This window comes from Papaver somniferum, chromosome 5, assembly GCF_003573695.1.
Source record: "Papaver somniferum cultivar HN1 chromosome 5, ASM357369v1, whole genome shotgun sequence".
In the NCBI taxonomy this organism is placed as follows: Eukaryota; Viridiplantae; Streptophyta; class Magnoliopsida; order Ranunculales; family Papaveraceae; genus Papaver; species Papaver somniferum.
The window spans coordinates 196777794-196799192 of NC_039362.1; positions in this window are offsets into that span (position 1 = coordinate 196777794).

Sequence of the window (21399 nt, forward strand, 5' to 3'; positions counted from 1 at the left end):
GCATATTTTATCGTGTGATTATCATGAAGTTCAACGATCCTAAATTACGTATCTATAAAATAAATCTTATAGTTGACATCTAGAGCTAGTGTTTAGAACTCATGATCATCCGTTGATTGATTATACGCAATAAACCGATTAACTATATACATGAAAACCGATTATGATTGTTAGTGACGTCAATTTGTTTTTAGCGATATATAAGTGGTAGGCGGAAAAGAACATCCCTGTTCGTTTGATGTATGAACTCTTAATTTTTCAGTTGTTTTTCCGTAAGTTTGGTTGGAAGAACGAAGTAAGAGACTCCACTTAGGTTAAGATGTAGAATTATTGGGCTTGTGATTAATAATATGAATGTGTAATCGTCTAAGGCTCTAAGCTATAAAAAGAAATTAATGGGCCACGAGAGGCAAACACAGCTGGTCATAAATGTCCGTTTCACAATGGTAAAGATCCAAATATATTAACTTTTGTTAAGAACCCTGGTTTTGGGCATACCAAAATCTTCTTAGGCATACAAAGCACTAGTTCTAACTTGGGTGACCTTATAAGGGGTACCCTATGGGGTGGTTCAATTACCTATATGCCCTTAAATCCTTTAAATTACTACTAATCTATCCCTAACCCTAATACAAAACCTATAATCAACTACACCTAAAATCAGTTGAGACATTTCTTATTTAGTCCAGTAATTCCGACCCGTGTTACTGGCTAGTCCAGAGGGATAACACATTTATCGGTTGGTCCAATAAAGTTTAAACCTGCCTAAAATTACCTATCTACCCATAGACACGTTAAAAGTGATTTTCAGTTTCATTTTCGATTCTCTCTCTCTTGTTTCTTCAGTTACAGAACCGCTCCTTCAATTTCTTCTTTACCAATCGCTTCTATCTCTTCTTTCTTCTCAATCAAACTCATCTGAAAAACGATTTCGGAAATCATTAATTACAGAAAAATCATCAGTTCCTGACCTAATCAATTACATAAATCATCAGTTCCTAACCTAATTTTTATTCATCCAATTGAAGAGAAAAAATGGTTAGAACTATCAAGCGGACAATTACAGAAGAAATTGTAGAAGAAACCCAGGTAAAAAGAAGAAGAAAAAATGTTGATGATTCACCAACACAATCCTCCCCTGCTGCTAAATCTCCGACAACAAGGAGTATGAGTAAAGTTGGTACTCCTTCACGAACAAATGTTCCTCAGGTAGAAGGTAAGCAAAAATCAGAAGAAAGTAAAGCCTAATTTTGTACTTCATATTGACATGCAATACTTAGAAAACTGTTGTTGAATTTCATATTGACATGCAATACATATCAATATGTAGTGCTGATGAAAAACTGTTGATATGTAGTGATGTTCAACTAATATCCTACATATGCTCAATGGAATCACTACATCTCTGTATGTAGTGTTTGTTTTACATGTTTTCAACTGTTGTATATGCAATTTACTCTTACATATTGACATGCAGTGTGTGTTTCTATGCTCAATGGAATCACTAGATATTTGTATGTAGTGTCTGGTATACATGTTTTCATATGTTGTACATGTAATTTGAGACAACATATTGACATGAAATGTGTGATTCATATGTTTTTTGTTCAATAGAAACACAACATCTCTGTGAGTCATATGTTTTACATGTTTTTCATCTGTTGTGTATGTAATTTGACACAACATATTGATATGCAGTGTGTGATTCATATGTTTTATATCTGTATTACATATCAATATGTTGTCTGCAATTTGTAGTTATTGATATGTAATGATAGAATCTCAAATTGATATGTGTGCTACATATTATTATCTGCCTGTAATATGTAATGTGTACAAAACTTTTGGTTTACAAAAACAGCAAAAACCAAAGGAAAGAAAGCAGCTGCTGCTCCTGAAGCAAAAAGCAAAAGAAAAACAGCAGCGGAAACTACTAAAGCAAAAGGAAAAACAGCGACAACGGCTGCTACTCCTTCACCACCAGCAAAGGGGGACAAAGCACTTGTCCTGAGAGCTGCTACTCCTTCTCCAAAAGGAAAGGGAAAAGCAAAAAGGGGGACAGAAAAAGCGCTCCTGAAAGAAGGTTTGTAATGTTAAAACTGAAGATAATTCTTAATAACGAGGGGGCGCTGCCCCCTCGACCCCCATAAATTGTGGTTCATATGTAGTTATCAGTATGTAGTTATAAAATTACCAGTATATTGTGGTATTTGATATGTAGTTGTTTCATGTTCATGGTAGATACATTAACTACATATTTGATATGGTGTAGGGGAAGAAAGCAGTTTCCTTGAGAGCTGCTACTCCTTCACCAAAAACAAAAGGGGGGAAAGCAAATGTAGAAGGTATGTAGTACAACTATATATAAGAACAAAGCGTATGAATAATATGTATCCTTAATAACATATGTTTATGAGTATGTAATGATACATTGTTGTGCTTGTTGTTGGTATTAAGTATTTTTACATTTTTATTGTATCAAAGCAGATACATATGCCATACGTACTATTACAAATCGATATGTAGTTAAAATAATACGTAGTGGTATCTACTACTATATATTAATATGTAGAGGTAAATACTTATATTCTCATAACATATTACATATCAATATGTAGAGGTAGATACTTATACTCTCGTATGTACTGTTAATAATATGTAGTTTCAAGACTTGGTAGATATTACAACTACATATTGATGATGTAACTACATATTTGATATACCATATTGATATGTACTGTATTAGTTTTTGGTTCTTGTTATTGTGTAGGTGCTAATAAGCGTAAGAAAGGAGCTGGAAAACCACGAAGTTTATACCGTGGCGGTTTCAGGGGCTTGTGGGGGCTTGCGAAGACTATTAGTACCACTAAGAAGGCTATTGCGAAGTCCACTGAAGACCTTGAGTTGAGTGAGTTGCAGCTGGAGATGATTTCTGAAGCATCATTCGGTAACCTGTTCCTAATGTTCTGGTACACAAGATTTGAGTTGGAACATTGGTTGAAGATTGAAGATGCAATGACGAAAATGTTACGCTGTTACGTTAGGGGTCAAGATCCAAACAAGCTTAGATTTGTCTTTAAAAGGCATGGCCAACCGAATGAGCTAGTATCCACACCAGAAGAAATGGCACTTATTTATGGGATGCCGAGAATTCCAAATAGGGAATATCTTGATTATAGGCTTACACAAGTCAATAAAAAAAGTGGATGGCGTGAAACAGAATTTTTCAAAAGGACTTTTCCTACTGATATGAAAGCTGGTGATAAAGTGACTAGGCCAATGATTGTGAAGGCAATCTTGAATATCCTTAAACGAACACCAATTAATCTGAAAAAGAAGAAATCTGATGAAGAGTCTCTGCAAAGCGTGGGTGATCAATCAAATGAAGATTCTGAAGAAGACGAGGAAGATGCCGAAGATCTTGTTAGGATTATCTGCTTGTATATGTGCACTTTATTTTTTTCACTACAAGTGATGCAAACGCTTTGACTGAAAAATATATTGGTTTCGTTCTTGATCTTGAGAAGGCTAAGAATATTTCATGGACTGACCTCATCCATTCTCATTTAGAGAAAGAGCTGAATGAAAACATGGAATCCGTAGAACGCACAAATGGTTGTGCTATTTATTTGTTGGTAAGAATCTATTTGTTTGTTTATTCTACTTCAAAATGTTTTTGTTTTATGTGTTTTCTACATTTTGATAGTATATCTAATACTCCAAATCAATATTTTGCAGCCATGGTTTGCGGAGCATACCCATTTGGTGGCGCCCGAGGATATAGTGACAGAACTTGCAGGAATGTATGTGTCAAGAGTGGCTAGGTGGAATCATACAAAGATATGTGCTGAGTTCCTAAAAGATATTGATCTTTCTGAGTATCAGGTAAACTTGCCGTACATATTTTGTCATAATAAAAATATATATTGATAAGTACACGTAGTTCGACATATTGATATGTAATTATTAGCATATGAATATGTATAGTAGTTATTAGCATATCAATATGCTACTACATATTAGCATATCAATATGTATTAGTTATTAGCATATCACTTTGTGGTGATACATATTGATATGTAGTTATTAGCATATCAACATGTAGTTCTCCCTGTGTATCTAATAGAGAAAGAACTACGACATGTTTTTTTTTTGGTAATATCTAATATGTAGTTGCTTTTTTACATTTATTTGATTTGTACCAGTTCCATGTTGATTTCAAAGATGAGATAACACACGAAGAAAGACAAATCCTTAATCGTATTTCAAGAAGGATTCAACAGGAAGCAAATGATGATGCTTTTTGTTTAGATGAGAATTCCGAATCGGAAAAAGATAAAGAAGAAGAGGAAGAAGAGAAGGAAGAAGAGAAAGAAGAAGAGGACTCAGTATTGGGGGGAGAAGATTGGAAGATTAAATACGATGATTTGAGGAATACAATATCTTCCAAATGGAGTGAATTCAACACAATTCAGCAAGAGGGCGAACTGGTTGACGCTTCAAATCTTGAGTTCATGTTGCATGATATTTACCGGAAAGCTTTCCCTTTGCAGAGAGAAGCTAACCAGGAAGATTATGTTAGCTTGGGATGTACACCTACTCCAAGAAACCCCAATGAAGAGTTGAATGTGGACCAAATAGTTGAGAACGAAATGCAAGGTTCTCCGGAAGATCAAACAGATGCTAATGTCAACATTCCTGAAGTTGGTTTGTCAACACCGAAAGATCAAACTCATGTTAATGCCACCTCTGAGTTTGAATTGTCAACAACTTCAGTATTGAAGTTCCATGATGTTGAAGTTCCGCGTTCTGAGGTTAAAAATTGGGCTAAGTCTAATTTGGAGCAAAAAGTCAAAGAGATACAGAGAAAATGGGCAAAGAAAACACACAGGTAAGTAGCATATTAATATCTATCTGTGACATATCAATATGTAGTGGTATCTACCATTATATATTGATATGTAACAGTACATTCTTGTATACCACTATCTATCTGTTACATATCAATATCTATCTGTTACTTATCAATATGTAGTGGTATCTACCATTACATATTGATATGTAACAGTACATTCTTGTAGTAGAACATATTTATATGTAACAGAACATTCTTGTGGTGGTAGACATAGCAAAAACTCAAGCTAAGTAGGTTTTTGTTGAAAGTTTCAATTGATTTTTGCAGGTTGATCAACTTGAAGTTAGGCAGGAAGCAGCAAAGGAGTTGCTTACAACTATGCTAGAAACGAAGTCTTCAGTTGTAGTTGATTCGCAGAAATATCCAGAGTATAACGCCGGATTGGCGGCGGAAGAGTTTCATTTGCTGGATGTACCTTTATTTACTATGATGTCGAGTTTGGAACACATTGAAAAGCTGTCTATGCCAGATATTATAGAAATGGAAAACTCTGGCATTGGTGTTTATGTCGAAGAGTTTGCAGACCTCCTTCCAGATAACAACGATAGTCTTTTTGGTATTAACTTACGAGAACAATTTGATAATCTGTTTGGAAGAGATTTGCGGCCTTTACAAATTCCACAAGAAACAACTGAGCAACAAAAACTCATTGAACCGAAAGATGCAGGTGAAGTTACAGGTAAGCAACAAGAATACATACCTACAACCAGTTCAAAAAGTCATTTGGAGGTTGCATCACAAGATCCTTTGGATGTTTCATCACAAGATGTTCTGGATGTCCCCTCGCAAGATGTTTTGGAGGTTCCATCACAGGTGAATGATATGTACTAAAAATCTCATTTTGTGTAGTTAATATTACACTACAAATCACTACATACTGATATGTATATCAGTATGGTAGCACTAGAAATCACTATACCATACAATCATATACCACTACATGCTTTCAAAAATGATTAGGTGATGTAACTATGTTTTATGCAATATAGATATTTACATATTTTTTTATGTTGATTAAAAATGCAGGAACAGTTTAGCCCAAGCCAGAAACAAAAAATGGTCAAAGTGAACAAAAAGCGTGCTACAAAGCCCGAAAAGAAGCAGGTAACAACACCCACCAGACCTGTTACTCGTTCCCATCCTGCAAAGAAAGTAGATGATATATATGAGAGTGGAAGTAAGTTCTCACCATCATATAAAGGACCGAAAGCTGCAGCTGCAGAAGCACTACCACTAAACAAAAAGAGAAAGCTTAAATTGCGCAAGTATTTCCGGAAACTGACTAAATCACCATTCTATAATGACATGAACGATTAACAAAAGAGTACTCTTTCCACATACATCAATAATGCAAAAAATCTTAGGTGAGTTCTCAATTGACACGTTTATATTGATATGTACTATTAGTTTGTGTATGTACTTTTGATATACATACATATTTGTATAAAAAATACTGAGAAAGACATATCAGTATGTACTGTTACACAAAGAATACTAACCTTTACATCGTTTATTTTCTAGCTCAATTGCTTGGAGAGTGGGAGAAGGTGGTCTTTGTGTAAGTGTAACTACAGTTGATGACTTGGTGCAGAACGATTTATTAGAACAAGATCTTCTCAACTACGCACAATACAAGCTTAACACCAAATTTCATAATGAGCAACCGATGCACGAAGTATACAGGAAATACTTGCCTGTGTTGCATCTGGATCCGTCCGCTTGGGTAAGTTGTTATCTTACACTGCATATTTACTACAGCACATATTCAAAAATTAAAAAAGTATGTAGGGGTAGGTACACTACATATCAATATTGCACAAAAAAAATAGATATAAACTATTTCAAGTACATCCATGTTTTGAGTACAATGTCGAGTTCCCGGATAACCTCAAAGGAGCAGCACATGATTCTGTTTACAAACCAATATTGACGATGGATGAAAGTATCAAGAAGATTCTTGTACCAATGTGCCACCACAATCTTCATTGGATGCTACTTGAGTATGACTGCGAAAAAATGGTGTTCAACCACTACAATTCTTCTAAGGCTAAATGGGGAGGTATTTGTTATCCACACGCCTGCAAATTGGCAGATTACATGTACGTACCTATCAACGTGTACTTGCTGGAGAAGAACAAAGTAACAATGAAGAATGTAATAGTGAATGAATGTGAAGCACCTCAACAAGGGGGTTCGCCAGACTGTCTACTGTTTGTGATGCATTTTATGAAGATGATGTCAAAAAGAAAATATGTGGGAGTGCCTTTGGGAGATGATGAAGAAGTGCAAGCGAAGATTCGTAACAAAAGGGTCTCGTTAGCATGCAAATTGTTGAAAGCATCTCCACCGGAAATCAGTTGGCAGATGACACAAAAATAGTCTTACTTGCTAAAAGTAATCTGACAGTACATATCACTATTTACCTATTTTCTTTTCTTTTTATTCTTGGTTTCATTTCATGAGTTCAAGAATGTTCAAAAACATATATCTAATATGTAGTGATTTTTAATTTGAATTTGGGTTTAACTTTAATGTAGTGATATTTCAATTGTGTTACTTAAACATGATGTTGTGTTGTTGATACGAGGGGGCGCTGCCCCCTCAAAAGATGGTGAATCAGCTGGAAAACCAAAATATGTTCTAAATAATCTTAGTGGAAGATGGTTAAACCACAAACCAGTACATATTTAATTGTTTTCTTGTTACAAACATCTAGTATGGTTACACTACAACCACTACATATCAGTATGTAGTGGTAGATACTAACACTACAATACTGACATGTAATTTCAGTATGTAAATACTTCACTACTGGTGATAGATACTGACATTTTGATAGACTTAAAAACATATTTCATTATTCGAAAATAACTACAATAACTACATTTTGATAGACTTATAATGTTTCAAAAACCAAAAGATGTTCTAAGAAACAACAAAAACAGTATTTTCAGTACACTTGTAATGTATGTACTGTAAATGAAATACTTATTAACCAAATTCAGTTGGTACTGACAAAATCAAAAAGAAAAACGGTAGAATAGAACAAGGGCTAGAGGAAAGAATTGTGGAAAAGGAATCTGGCAACATCATCGATATAACATTCTGCTGCACGTTCAAGCCTGTGATAAAAGAAAAAGAGAAATCAGAACACTACTTGCTTAAAAGTACATTGTATTGTATCAAACTTACTTAATTAAGACATTAATATGTATCTGACTGAAATACATACCTGACACAAAATCATTCTTCAGAAAGTTCATACTGTCGGATAAGATTGCATGTTGCCTTGTTGTGATGAGTCTTCAAATTACAGTTTGAACACTTGACAGATTTTCTACTAGTCTCAAATGCAGACTTAAAACGTTTCCCCTTTTTCCTGCCTGGTGGAGACCTAATTACTTCTGCTGGGAGAACGATATCATCTACGTGATACTCATCGGGCCTGTGAGAAAAAAACAGTATCATATAAATGGAATGAACCACAACTACATATGAATATGTACACGGTATATTGTTCCTGAAAAAAATATAAAAAAATGTAGTGGTATCTACCATTACATATCAGTATGTAACATCCATATGTAAGTAGGTTTATGTTGACAGTTTCAATTGCTATTACATGTGTAAGTGGTATCTACCATTACATATTGTTATGCAAAATATGAAAATGTACTGATTAAAGACACATACCTGTCGTGGTTAGGAACGGGTCTAATAGCTATTGAATATAGCTTACGAAAAGTGGTAACTTTGAAATAATCTTCAACGTAATCAAGAATCCTTCCTCCAGATCTAGTAATAGCTGCAGTAGCGTGCGAGCATGGAAAACCATAAACGCGCCATCGTTGGCAAGTACAAGTTTTTCTCTCTAGATCTACCATATGAGATCTGCACAGTACATATTCATGTGTTATTTTTCAGTACACCTAATATACACAGTACATATTTATATGTTCTCACAGAAACATGGTACTTAAAAAAAAGAAAGAGAAAGTAAATAACATTCAGATGATAGAGATTAGGGGTAAACGCTAACCTTGGAGAATGCACTTCATAACGATTAGCATCTGACTGGCTAACTTTCCAGGGACGGCCAATTTGGATGTGTAGTTCAAGCAAGGCTTGATACGTAGGGGTTAGCAGTTCTGGGTCCATCAAGAGACTCTCTTCACGACGTTCTGACATCATTTCCATCATACGTATCCTACACGACAAGGGGATAGCAAAGTCTGTTATACTAAAATATACGTAGATTAACAGAACATATATGCTAATACTGTTACAAAAAGAAAACTAATATAAGCTTGTACTGTGACTAAGGAAACTGATACAAACCTGATCGAGTCAACGAACGCACACGCAGGTAATTTCTTCTCTTTGTTAATCCAGCTATTGAACGATTCAGCAACGCTAGATGAAGTGTAACCATAACTACAGCCCTTGAAGAAAGCACTGGACCACTTTTCTTTTGGAATGTTGCGGCAGTAGTCAGCAACCCAAGGCCTTCCCAAATTAACCATTTCTTGAAGACCTTCCTCGTATGTTGCAGGAGAAAGAGCATATGTCGCCTTTCGGAAAGCATCAGTCACTTCCTTATACTTTTCGTCAGACTTTGCGATAGGTAAGTTTTTGTCCAAATGGAAGTAACAATATCTTTGATGAGAATCAGGGAACTCTTTGGGAATATATTTAACCAACCCTTCACCTCGGTCAGTCATAAAAGTGATTGGGCGATCATCATTCAAAGCCTCCTTCAGTTTCTTGAAAAACCATTCCCAGCTGATATTGTCTTCACCAGGTACTAAAGCAAACGCAAGCGGATAAAATCCTGCAAAAAGGAATTACTAGTTATGTTAAGCAACTAATATTGACACTACATATTGACATGCAGTTGGTTTACCTCTTTGTTGATATGTGAAAACCTGACACTACATAATAACATGTTAAGCAACTGATTGACACTACATTTTCACATGCAGTATGGTTTATCTCATACTCAGTAAGGTCAATATGTAGTATGTAGTATGGTCAATACTCATTGTCAGATAGTGAAGTAAGGTCAATATGAGTGATCTAACTACCAGACACTACATATCAAAAAAAAAGAACCAGTTACCTTGATTGCCATTAAGACATGTTGCTGCCATGAGACCTCCTTTAAAAGTTCCAGTGAGAAATGTACAGTCACAGAAAATCATGGGACGACATAGTTTATATCCCTCTATACAAGCTCCAAAGCAAACAAAAAGTCTATTGAATCTTTTTGTCATCATTGAAATCGAAATCAATAAATGACCCAGGGTTTGTTTCCCTAACAGCATTCACCCACCAAGCAAGATCAGTGTACGACTTCACATCATTACCAAAAATCTGTTTATGCGACAACTCAATTGCATGATATGCGTGGTGATACTGGATTTCAATGCCACCACCAACTTTAAGATAATCTATGATCTCTGCTGGTGTTATGCGAGGGTTGTGCCTGACCATCTCATGAATTAGACTGTTCATGAGTTTTTTTAACTCTTGGATTCTTCAACATATAACCACCGCCACAGGTGTGCCTTCCCACATATTCCTTTATCTTAAAAACATCAATAGAACTACCAATGGCAGTTGCGTGAAGCTTCCATGAACAACCTTTCACACTACATACGGCGGTGAATCTCTCAAGGTCATTCTTCTTCTTAATTACCTCATATCCAGTTCTCATGCAGTATTTTTGGCATGCTATACGTACGGCATCAACACCACCATAGAATAATTGATCTGTATCATCAAAAATCTTATCCCAACCATCTGAAAAAACACTCTTGGGGCTTCTTTACCTTCTTTCAAATAACTATTCTTTGCACTGACAACTAAGTCTGCATTACTGTCAACTTCCATACGCCTAGACGCGCCATTTGAAATTACATCCACGTGCAAATCAAAGAAAGCTGATTGCTTTGAAGAATGTAATGCAGAGATGCCCTGGAGTGTTACATCGGCAAGAATAGGAACTATCGCTTGATTCTGGAAATAGTTAACCAGAATAGTCGATGGAGTCAACCAGCTCCACATATTACAGATGCAAAATTTCAAATCCTCTAAAGTTGAAAACGATGTAACCTCATATGCAAAATGATATTGCTTATGGTATACATGAGAATAGATGGAGAAGTCTGGTTTGGGAGCAACGTCAGACATGTTAACCCTGTAAATGATCCAAAAATTAACTAAGTCTCTGAATGGATATAAGTTATACATATTGATATGTATTGGCATCTACTGTATTGCACGATACATACTAAGAGCGCAGGCTATATGTAGTACGTATTGGTATGTAACATGTAGAATAACTAAGTCTCTGAATTCCTATACGTTATACATATTGATATGTATTGGCATCTACTGTATTTTAGTAAGATATATTTGCAGGCTATATGCAGTACGTATTGGTATGTAACATGTAGATATTTTACAACATATCAATATGTTTTGAGTTTCATCTTCTATAAATAGAAGAACTGCAGCTATATCAAAAAGAGAATACAAAATTACTACACGATCTATCTAACAAAACAAACCTATATCAAAAAATACAGTAAAACAAACCTATATCAGATTACAAGAAACTAAAACAGAACAGCAGCAGAGAAAAGGTGATTATAGTAACATACATTGTTCGAATCTGAGATTAACCTAATTCGATTTTAAGATACCTAATTGAAACACACAAAAATCACAATGTAAATCGAACGGAAACTGAATTGAACAATATAAATCATCACAAAACTGAAATCATAAAAGAAAGATAACAATGTACATCATAGACAACTATTCTGATAGAAATCGGATCAGAATAAACCTAATTATTCATCAACATTCCAAGAACAACAGCAGAGGAAGATGATTTACGAGATAAATACCTTGTTCGAATCTGATTTCGAAGCACAGATGATTTACGAGATAATAGCTGTGATGAGCCTAATTGAAAGACGCTACCAGATACTGTGATGAACCAAAACGCAGGAGCAGAGAAAACCAAAGAGAAACAATCTGAGATGAAAAAAAAGAGAAAAAAACTGAATTTGATTTGTTCGTGGAGTTGCAGAAAGGGTATTTTTGGTACTTTTGAAAAACTTGTCTTGTGTGACCCGCACGTTTTGGACTAGGGAATAAATATTCTGGTCCAAAAACATGTTTTTGGACCAGCGGATAATTTTATTCTAGGGGTGGATTAGAGAGTAACCGGTACTAGTTCCCTGGACTACCTAGTAATTTCTAGAAATCAGTTTCATTCACCTTCTTCTTCTTCCTATCCACAACCGAACTCATTCACCCTTCCCTTTCTTTTTTTTTCATCGCGGAAATTTAATTGTCGAATCGTGAAACTTTAATCGACGATTAGACTCATCTATATAATGGGTCGTCGTAAGGCAATATCTCGTTCAAATCGATTGATTGAACAACCTATTGATGAAGAAGAAGATTTAGAGAGTGAAGAACAAACTCAAAATCAACGACAAAATCAACCGGAAGAAGAGATTGAAGAAGAACCAACTCCGGAAATGAGAATAAGAAGGTTAGTTCTACAAACCCATCTCATATTTGATGTTTTTGATTTTTTTGGTAGATTTAATTCGTCAAAATCATGTGTTCTGCGGCGGTTACAGGGTATGGTTCGGCGTAAAAAAAATGTTAGATGTGCGTCGAGCTGTTCTTGGAACTGAACCCTGAAAGCGCATATGAACGGCTCGGCGTAGATCTGAAATCCGTTTTGAGCCGAACTTAGTGACACAGAGACTTATATTTAGAATCGGCTTATTCGATGGTGTTAGTTTTGTGCCGAATATGTTTTGTGAATTTCAGAAATTTTGCATGTGTGTAGGATCGGCTTGTATGGTAGTATTAGTTTTGTGCCGAATAAATGTTGTTTGAATTTCAGAATTTTTGCATGTGCTTAGGATCGGCTTGTATGGTTGTATTAGTTTTGTGCCGAATAAATGTTGTTTGAATTTCAGAATTTTTGCATGTGTTTAGGATCGCCTTGTATGGTTGTATTAGTTTTGCGCCGAATAAATGTTTCAATTCATAAGTCTAGATTCGGCTTATTCGATAGTATTAGGGTTGCGCCCAATATCATTGTTAAAATTTCATAAATTTTACAAGTGTATAGGATCGGCTTATTTATATGATATCATGTTGAGCCGAATACATGTTTGAGTTCATAATCATAGATTCGGCTTATTCGACGGTATCGGTTGTGAGCCAAATATATAAGATCGGCTTATAATTGTTTTGTGGTATGAGCCGGTCCACTCTCTGTGTAAGCCAATAAAAATTTCAAGACATGATTCATACTTGCGCCGAATTAGTCTTATAACTTTCATACTTGTGTCAGGACCAATGCCGCGGGTAGGGAGATGTTGAAAAAAATGAAGGCCAAACTTGGTTGCAAAACACCAATGACGGTGGGAGAACAAAAATACCTCATCAACAAGTGGGATGCAATCATCAACAAAGGACAAGGACCCGAGGAACCCGAACAAAGGCCTACCACTAAGAAGAGGGGTCGTGGTTGAATGCCCTTTTATGTTTCCAACTTCCTTTTAATGTTTTTCTTAAGTTTTAAGTACACTTTTATGGTGTTGCAAACACCTTTGCTTTTAGGTGATCAACTTTGTTTTTAATGGTGCTGGGATTGGGTTATGGACACCTTCAATTTCATGTTTTAATGAATAGCTTAACAGTTATGCGCCGAATGTATAGAGTTCGGCTTATCCTCAAATGTTAGTTACGTGCCGAATCATTTGTCCTTCAGGTTCGGCTTTTTCTATAATTTGAGTTATAAGCCGAGCCTTAAAAATCATTATTGGTGTAATCCAGTATATAGTTCGGCTTTCTTCAGAAATATACTACAAGCCTAACCTAGCAAAGTAATTCTGGTTTTTTAAAATTTCAAGGTTCGGCTTGCAGTGAAATAATATTATAAGCCGAACCTGACAAAAAAACTCTAGTATTTTTTTGTTGTCAGGTTCGGCTTTCAGTGAATTGTTCTTATAAGCCGAACCTGACACAAAATAAACGGATAAATCCATGAAACATTTTTTATGGAGATCCTTAACAAATCTCATCCTCTTCACTGACCTCTTTCTCATCATCTTCACTAACCTCATTCTCATCATGTTCACTGACCTCTTGCTTAATATCTTCATCCTCATCACTTGAAAACGTAATTACTTGTCCACTTGGAGGATGCACATGCAAAGATTTCCAAAGATCCATTTCTGTCGCATAATTTTCACACCAACCGCAAAATTAATTTCAAATCTAGGCCAAAAGGTTGCACTCATCAAGGGTGGTAATGGGCAACCGGGTCTAAGTTTGAGGCCGATAAAATGACAATTTTGAACAAATCCATGAACAAGTCTTCTATCCTTTACACCATCATTGCAAGGTCTTGTTGCATCACCATCCTACCTTGAAAATTGAGTATTCTAATCTTTTGTCTTGCATTGTAGATAGGTTGCATAGTCGACTTGTTATTCTTGTTGTCCGCCTTCAATTTTCTAAGAATCCTAGAAGGTGGCAAACGTGCTCGTGTCATTTTATCCACTTCTAGCATCTCGTCGGGTTTGAGTCGCGCTACTTTCGCATGTCCATGAAGGTCTTTGGGACGTGGGTGGTTATGACGACAATCCATATCTTTATTCATTATCCAATATTATCTTCTTTGTTCATGGACTTATTCTTGAGGTTGAAAACGATCTTGAAAGGGAAATTTCTTTTCTTCGTCTTCGTCCTATTCTTTCTCCCGGTCTTCCCAACGTATACAGTACCCTTTTTAACCTTGCTAGCGCCGGTTCCACTACGCTCACAAAACATTTCAAACCGATCCCATCGGCTTTGTTGTCCTTTAACTAGTACACAATTTATCTTCATCGCGTGTTCCTCAAGCCAATCCAGAACTTCTGGTTTAGTTTTCCATATCTACGTTCATTCCAAAACAAGTAATTTGTAAGAAAAACTTTGGAATATTCCGACAACATTATGGTAAACAAAAGGTTCTTACATACCAAATCATTTTGGAAGTGATCCTTGGTATCCTCGTGAATTATGTCTACTTGATCAGGTTGATTTTCCATGGGTCCAAGCACGATCTACAAAGAATATCACAAGGTTAAACACTAGAAAGGGAATATAATAACAAGGTTCGACGCATTCGATAATCACATTATGTGCCGAACTGTAAACATTTACAGGTTTCGGCTTATACGATATCCTCAATATGTGTCGAACCACGAACAATATTTTAACCCAAAAATTAACAAATTCATGTTCGGCTCAGACGATAATCATATTATGTGTCGAACCTTGAACATAAGAGGTTTCGTCTTATACGATATTCTCCATATGTGCCGAACCAGTAACAATATTTCAAAAATTAACATAAGAGGTTTCGTCTTATACGATATTAACCCAAAAATTAACAAATTAAAAAATTATGTTCGGCACATACGATTTTGGATATATAAGCCGAATTAGTAATGATTCTATTCCGGGCTATTCATGATGTTGTTCGGATTACTATGAAACTTTCATATAAGCCGAACTAGTGTTTAGCAAAAGGGTTGGAATTGGAAATTATAGGTTCGGCGCATGCAGTAAACAGATTCAGTAAGCCGAACTGTTCATCAATTGGTAGATTCGACTCATAGATGTGAGCCGAACCTCAACCTGTTTCGTCGAACCATGATTCAAAAAACCTAACTTTTGATAATTGAGAGCTATGGAAGTGAGATTAAGTATAGGATATAAGTGTACCTGTGTATTAGAAGCATTGGGTTCCTCATCAATGTCTTCATCATCAGGATTTGGCTCATAAAAATCATCATCTTGAGTTTGTGTTTGAGTTTGAGCTTGAGTTTGAGTGGGTGTAAAATCATTCTCATAATCTAAGAAATTAGCCATTTCTGGATCATTGTTGTAGTTGATATGTATTTTCCTAGGTTTTTTAGATGAATGATGACCCTCCTCATCCTCCATTGAATCAAGAATTAGAATTTTCTCACTTTCTCCTTCTCTTTCTCTCCTTCTTAACCAAATCAAAACTTTGATTTTTTTTTCCTCAAATTTTTCATCTAAACAACTCTTATAATTCTGAAAAATTATTTTAATCACTAAACAAAATATTTAATCACTAATAAAGATTATTAACACTAATACGTAAAGGGCAGATTTGCCATTAATTTTTTTTTGGGTTAACGGGTTATCTGATTTTGCTATTTCACAACCTTTTTGTCTTCATTCAGTATGCCTTGGAAGATTTTGGTATGCCAAAATGATAGTTCTTTGTTAATGAGTGTCCCAAAATGTTTTGTTCGTTAAGAGACCTTATTGTCACCGTTTTGTTTTCTTTCTGGCCTTAACACGTGGACCAACCATTCGTCTCTCAAGTCTCAAACTGTTTTCTTGTGGCGTGGTGTGATTAATGTGAACGCATACTCAATTTTAAAGGAATCAATTAAAAGTCCAAGTATTAATTAAGGATCAGAATGCTTGATTATTTAATGAAATATACTACTGATTAAGTTTATGGAAATTGGGGTTTGAAGGTTTTATATTACATATAGCCTAATAATGTCCTGGTTCCATTAACTAGGACCGATTAAGTCTGACAGGTGAGTTGTTGACCCATCAAGTTATTTTACCCGACTAATTCCCTTTTTATATGAGAGATTTCCTGTTTAGTCCACTAAACCCGATCCGGATTAGTGGCTAGTCCAGCGGGAAACAACATTTACTCCCTAGTCCAAAAAAGATTTGAAAAGAGTAAAATTACTCTACTAACCCTAACATATAATATACTATGTATGTTAGTAACATATGTAATATGTAGTAACATATATACTAGTATTAATACTAGTTTACTAGTATACTAGTATACATATATAATATGTAGTAACATATGTAACTAGTAATATGTAGTAACTAGTAACATATGTAATATGTAGTAACTAATAACTAGTAGTATACTAGTAACTACTAGTATACTAGTATTAATATGTAGTATGTAGTAAAATATGTAGTAACATATATAGAACAAATGTAGTATGTAGTAACATATGTTACTAGTATCAATATGTTATATACTGATACTACTATATTTAGTATGTTATACATTGGCACTACATATTAATATGTAGTAACATTATTAATATGTGGTATGTTATATATTGATATTACATATTAATATTGATACTACATATTAATATGTAGTATGTTATATATTGACACTACATATTAATATGTAGTGTCATATTAGTATGTAGTATGTTATATATTGATATTACATATTAATATGTTACTAGTATACTAGTTTACTAGTAAACTAGTTACTATTAGTACTACTAGTATACTAGTATAGTACTAGTTACTACTAGTAAACTAGTCTACTAGTACACATGTTACTACTAGTATAGTAGAGTAGTTACTACTTAATACTAGTTTACTAGTATACATATGTAATATGTAGTAACATATGTAACTAATATATGTAGTGTCATATTAATATGTAGTGTCATATTAGTATGTAGTATGTTATATATTGATATTACATATTAATATGTTACTAGTATACTAGTTTACTAGTATAATACTAGTTACTATTAGTACTACTAGTATACTAGTATAGTACTAGTTACTACTAGTAAACTAGTCTACTAGTACACATGTTACTACTAGTATAGTAGGGTAGTTACTTAATTTACGAGTAACATATTCTTTTTACTATTAATATAGTACATATTGATATGTAGTATGACCATATTGATACTATTAGTATGTAGTAACATATTACTAGTAATATTAAATGTGTTGATACTAATTAGATCTGTAAGGGTGTTTTAGGCATTTAGAAAATACACTTTATAATCTCCACAAAGTTTTTGGACTAGCGAGTAAATAATCTAGTCCAAAAACATGTTTTTGGAGTAACGAGTAAATGTTTTTCGTGGGTGGACTAGCCATTAACTGGGTCATGAAAAATTGGACTAAATAGTTATTCCTACTTTTTATATTGATTCAGTTTTCATCTGTTTTATGTCAATTAAATTGATCCAAGAATTAGGTTATTATTGTAGTTGCAGGAAATCCTACACTACATCCCTCATATGATTTCATTATTACTCAACTCATTTTTAGATTTACACTCTTAATTTTATTGATCAATCTTTGAATATTCTTACTAGAAAAGATAAAGGAATCAAGAATGACATCTGCTCTAGACTTTCTCTCTCCTATTTACTTGTTTCTTACTCAAAAAGATCTCTCTCTTTCCTTTATAATTGAACGACTATTTATAGGGAAATACATAGTGGATGACAGCTAATCTGTCCTTTATTTTCGGAAATGACTTGCGATATTCTCGCAACCTTACAAATCTTAATCTCGCAAACTCTCTAATTTTCGCAGGACCATCACATCTTTCTCATGATCTTAGCTGACGTCGTTTACTATATCATTTCAGAAATTGTTCTGCGACGCTGTGGTGTTGTGTTGTTGATAATTTCGCTAAGATATTATTGTTGCGAGGTTCTGATCCTACATCTTGCCTATTCTCATATCTTTTCTGCGAAGTAGAGAATGATGTGAGAAATGCCGCAGCTGTTCATTTCTTCATATTCTGCATTTATCACACGTACTCTTTCTTCCACCTGTTTCTTGACACGTCTTTTGTAACCGCTGCTTTTTAACCGCTTATATTTTCCGTATTAATCGTGTTTATCTTCTCGAGGAAAAATTCCCTCTCTATATATTTTTCTCACTCTCTTTTTCTTTCTTTTTATTTTCTCTGCAACTTCATCGTTCTTCTGCAAATCCGTTATTGCAATTTTTCTTCTTTCTTCTTCAATCTTTTTAAGTTCTTCTTCATCTTCATAATATTTCTTCTACAGATCTTCGTCGTTCGTAATTTTCTTCGAAATAATCTTCCTGCTACTGTTTTCCATGGATTCATCAAGGTTATTTTTCTTTTTTCTTCTTTATGGGTTTTGCTGAAATTGATCTTGTTTATTGCCTTATTTGATATTATTTATGTGATTCCCATACTCTTGTTATTTCAGCAAAAGCGCCTCCAGCACTAAATTTACAGTTCAGAACCCTAATATCCCCAAACCGCAGCATAAGGTTGTTGCGCATAAAAGAAAGTCTGCGAATGAGAAGGTAGTAAGAAACACTATCCTTTTCTAATAACATTATTGTTGCCTCTGTTTCTTATCTGGATTGTAATTCGCAGGGTGATAAGGATGTCAATAAACCTCTCAAGAAATCTCGCCACCTTAAAACTGTTCAAACTTCCGTTCCATTCCACTTACTCATCTCTTCTAAATCTCCTGCGACATCTTCGCAAGATAAACTTCCTTTATCTCCAATTCGCGAAAAAGCTGCCTCAGACTTCATTTCTTCAGCTGACCTTTCAATGATTGAAACCCCCCTTGTTGATCCTTATATGAATGAAACTTCTTCTCTTCCTATTGAGAATGTTTCTCATCCTTCTATCACTGTCAGTTCTCTACCTGAGTCTATTCCTCTTTCGAAAGAAACCGTGGAAGGAATAGATATTGCTTTCAAAGTTTTATCTGAAGTCCTGGATGATGGAAAGAAGTCTTCTATTGATCCTATCAAGTCTAATGTTTGCGAAATTCTGAGAAAGCATTTAGGTTCTGACAGAGCTGCTTCGCAGATAGCTTTGGAAAAAGAGTGTAATGCTCTTCGTTTTGAAAATCAAAAGCTTCAGAATGTCTTGTTGGATCGTGACAATCTTCTCAAGAAGAATGATGAATTGAGAGGTATGATTTTCTTATCCATGTCTTCAATTTTCCTTTTTAATAGTTTCATCCTCTCATATTTAATTATCCTTTAAATCCCTCTTTCGCATGTTAAGCTGTAAACCAGAAACGAATTATGGAGATATTATTATCATATCAGTATTAGATAACCTCTATTCATATTCTCTTGATCATATAAATAATCTTACCAATGGAAATACCCAATTAGTTCAGAGACAATATTTATTAAGTAATGAAGTATCTCGCCTTTCTTATTCTTTAACTAAAGCTAATTTAGGGATGGAAACTTTATCATATGAGAATAAAACCTTATCTCAAAATAAGCGAACTTGTTTAAACAAAATGGCGATATCTTCGCAACAACTTAGCATTCTTCAGAAAGTATGTGATGACCAAGAGCAATCTCTTCGCTCTTTGAGAAATGAACTTAAAGAAGTAACAAAGTCATCTATCACTGAAAGAGATACACTCATTCAAGGTAGAATAGCTTTAAGTGTAAAGGCGAATCAACTTAAAGAACAATATTCCAAATTAGAAGAATCTTATTCTTCTCTTGCGAAGAAAAATGCCTTTCTTATTTCTAAAGAGAAAAACCTTCAATCTCAACTTAAAGGTCTAGTTGGAGATAAATTTGATGACGCAATGGACCGTTGGGAGAATAGTTGTCTATCCTTGATTCAACACCTTATTTCGCAAAAGGAAGGTAGTCATAATAGTTTGACTGCCTTAACTATCTTTTCGTTGTCATATTTTTCTGAGTTCTTCATCTTATTGAAATTTTGTATTCTACCTTTCGCAGAGTCTGGGAAGAATCTTCATTCCTCCATTTCTGTTTTGGAGGCTAAATATGCCAAAATTCGCAAAGAAAATGCATTGCTCGTCTCTGTCCTTACTGGTTCTCGCGACCGAGCAGAAAAAAGACTTGATTATCTTGCTTATTTTAAGGATATTCAAGATAGGAATCATCATAGAGCACTTCTTCGTCAAGTTCATCTCCGGGCTTAAGTCCTTGTAAATGATATTTTATTGTCCAAATCTCTTCCTCCTACATCAATTGAACCTTTGGAAGTAGATGATGATGAAGTTCCTCGTCCTACTGATAGTGATTATGATTATGAAAGTGGTGCAGAGGATGATCTCTTGGAAGGTGAATAAGAAATTCCTTCTAATGAAGCATCTGTTGGTGTTAATAAAAATGAGAAATAAATCTCTCCTGAAGAAGTAATTGCTGGCGATAATCAAGGTGCTAGTCAAGGCGAAGATCAGAACCGAAATGAAGGAGAGGCTTGCGATATTGAGAAAATTGGCGAAGAACGTCTGTTATCTCCTGCTATTGGAATTAATACTGAAGCTTGAGTTCCTTATCTAGTTTTATCTTCTTGAATTTTCTTACTTTTATCACTTTTGCGAATAATATTCTTCAACCAACTTTGGAATCAATTTTTCCTTTTAGTATTTTGCTGATGAGAAAGATAATGCTTCTTGTTTATTGATTCCCATACTTGCCTCTCATTATCTTTCTTGCAAAAAATAATCTGTTACGAATACTTATAAATATTTTTTTTATCATGTGGTCTTATTTTTCCTTCCTAATTAAAGGTCTTATTATGCCACCTCTTGTCATTGCGAAAAAATCGCAGGACGTTC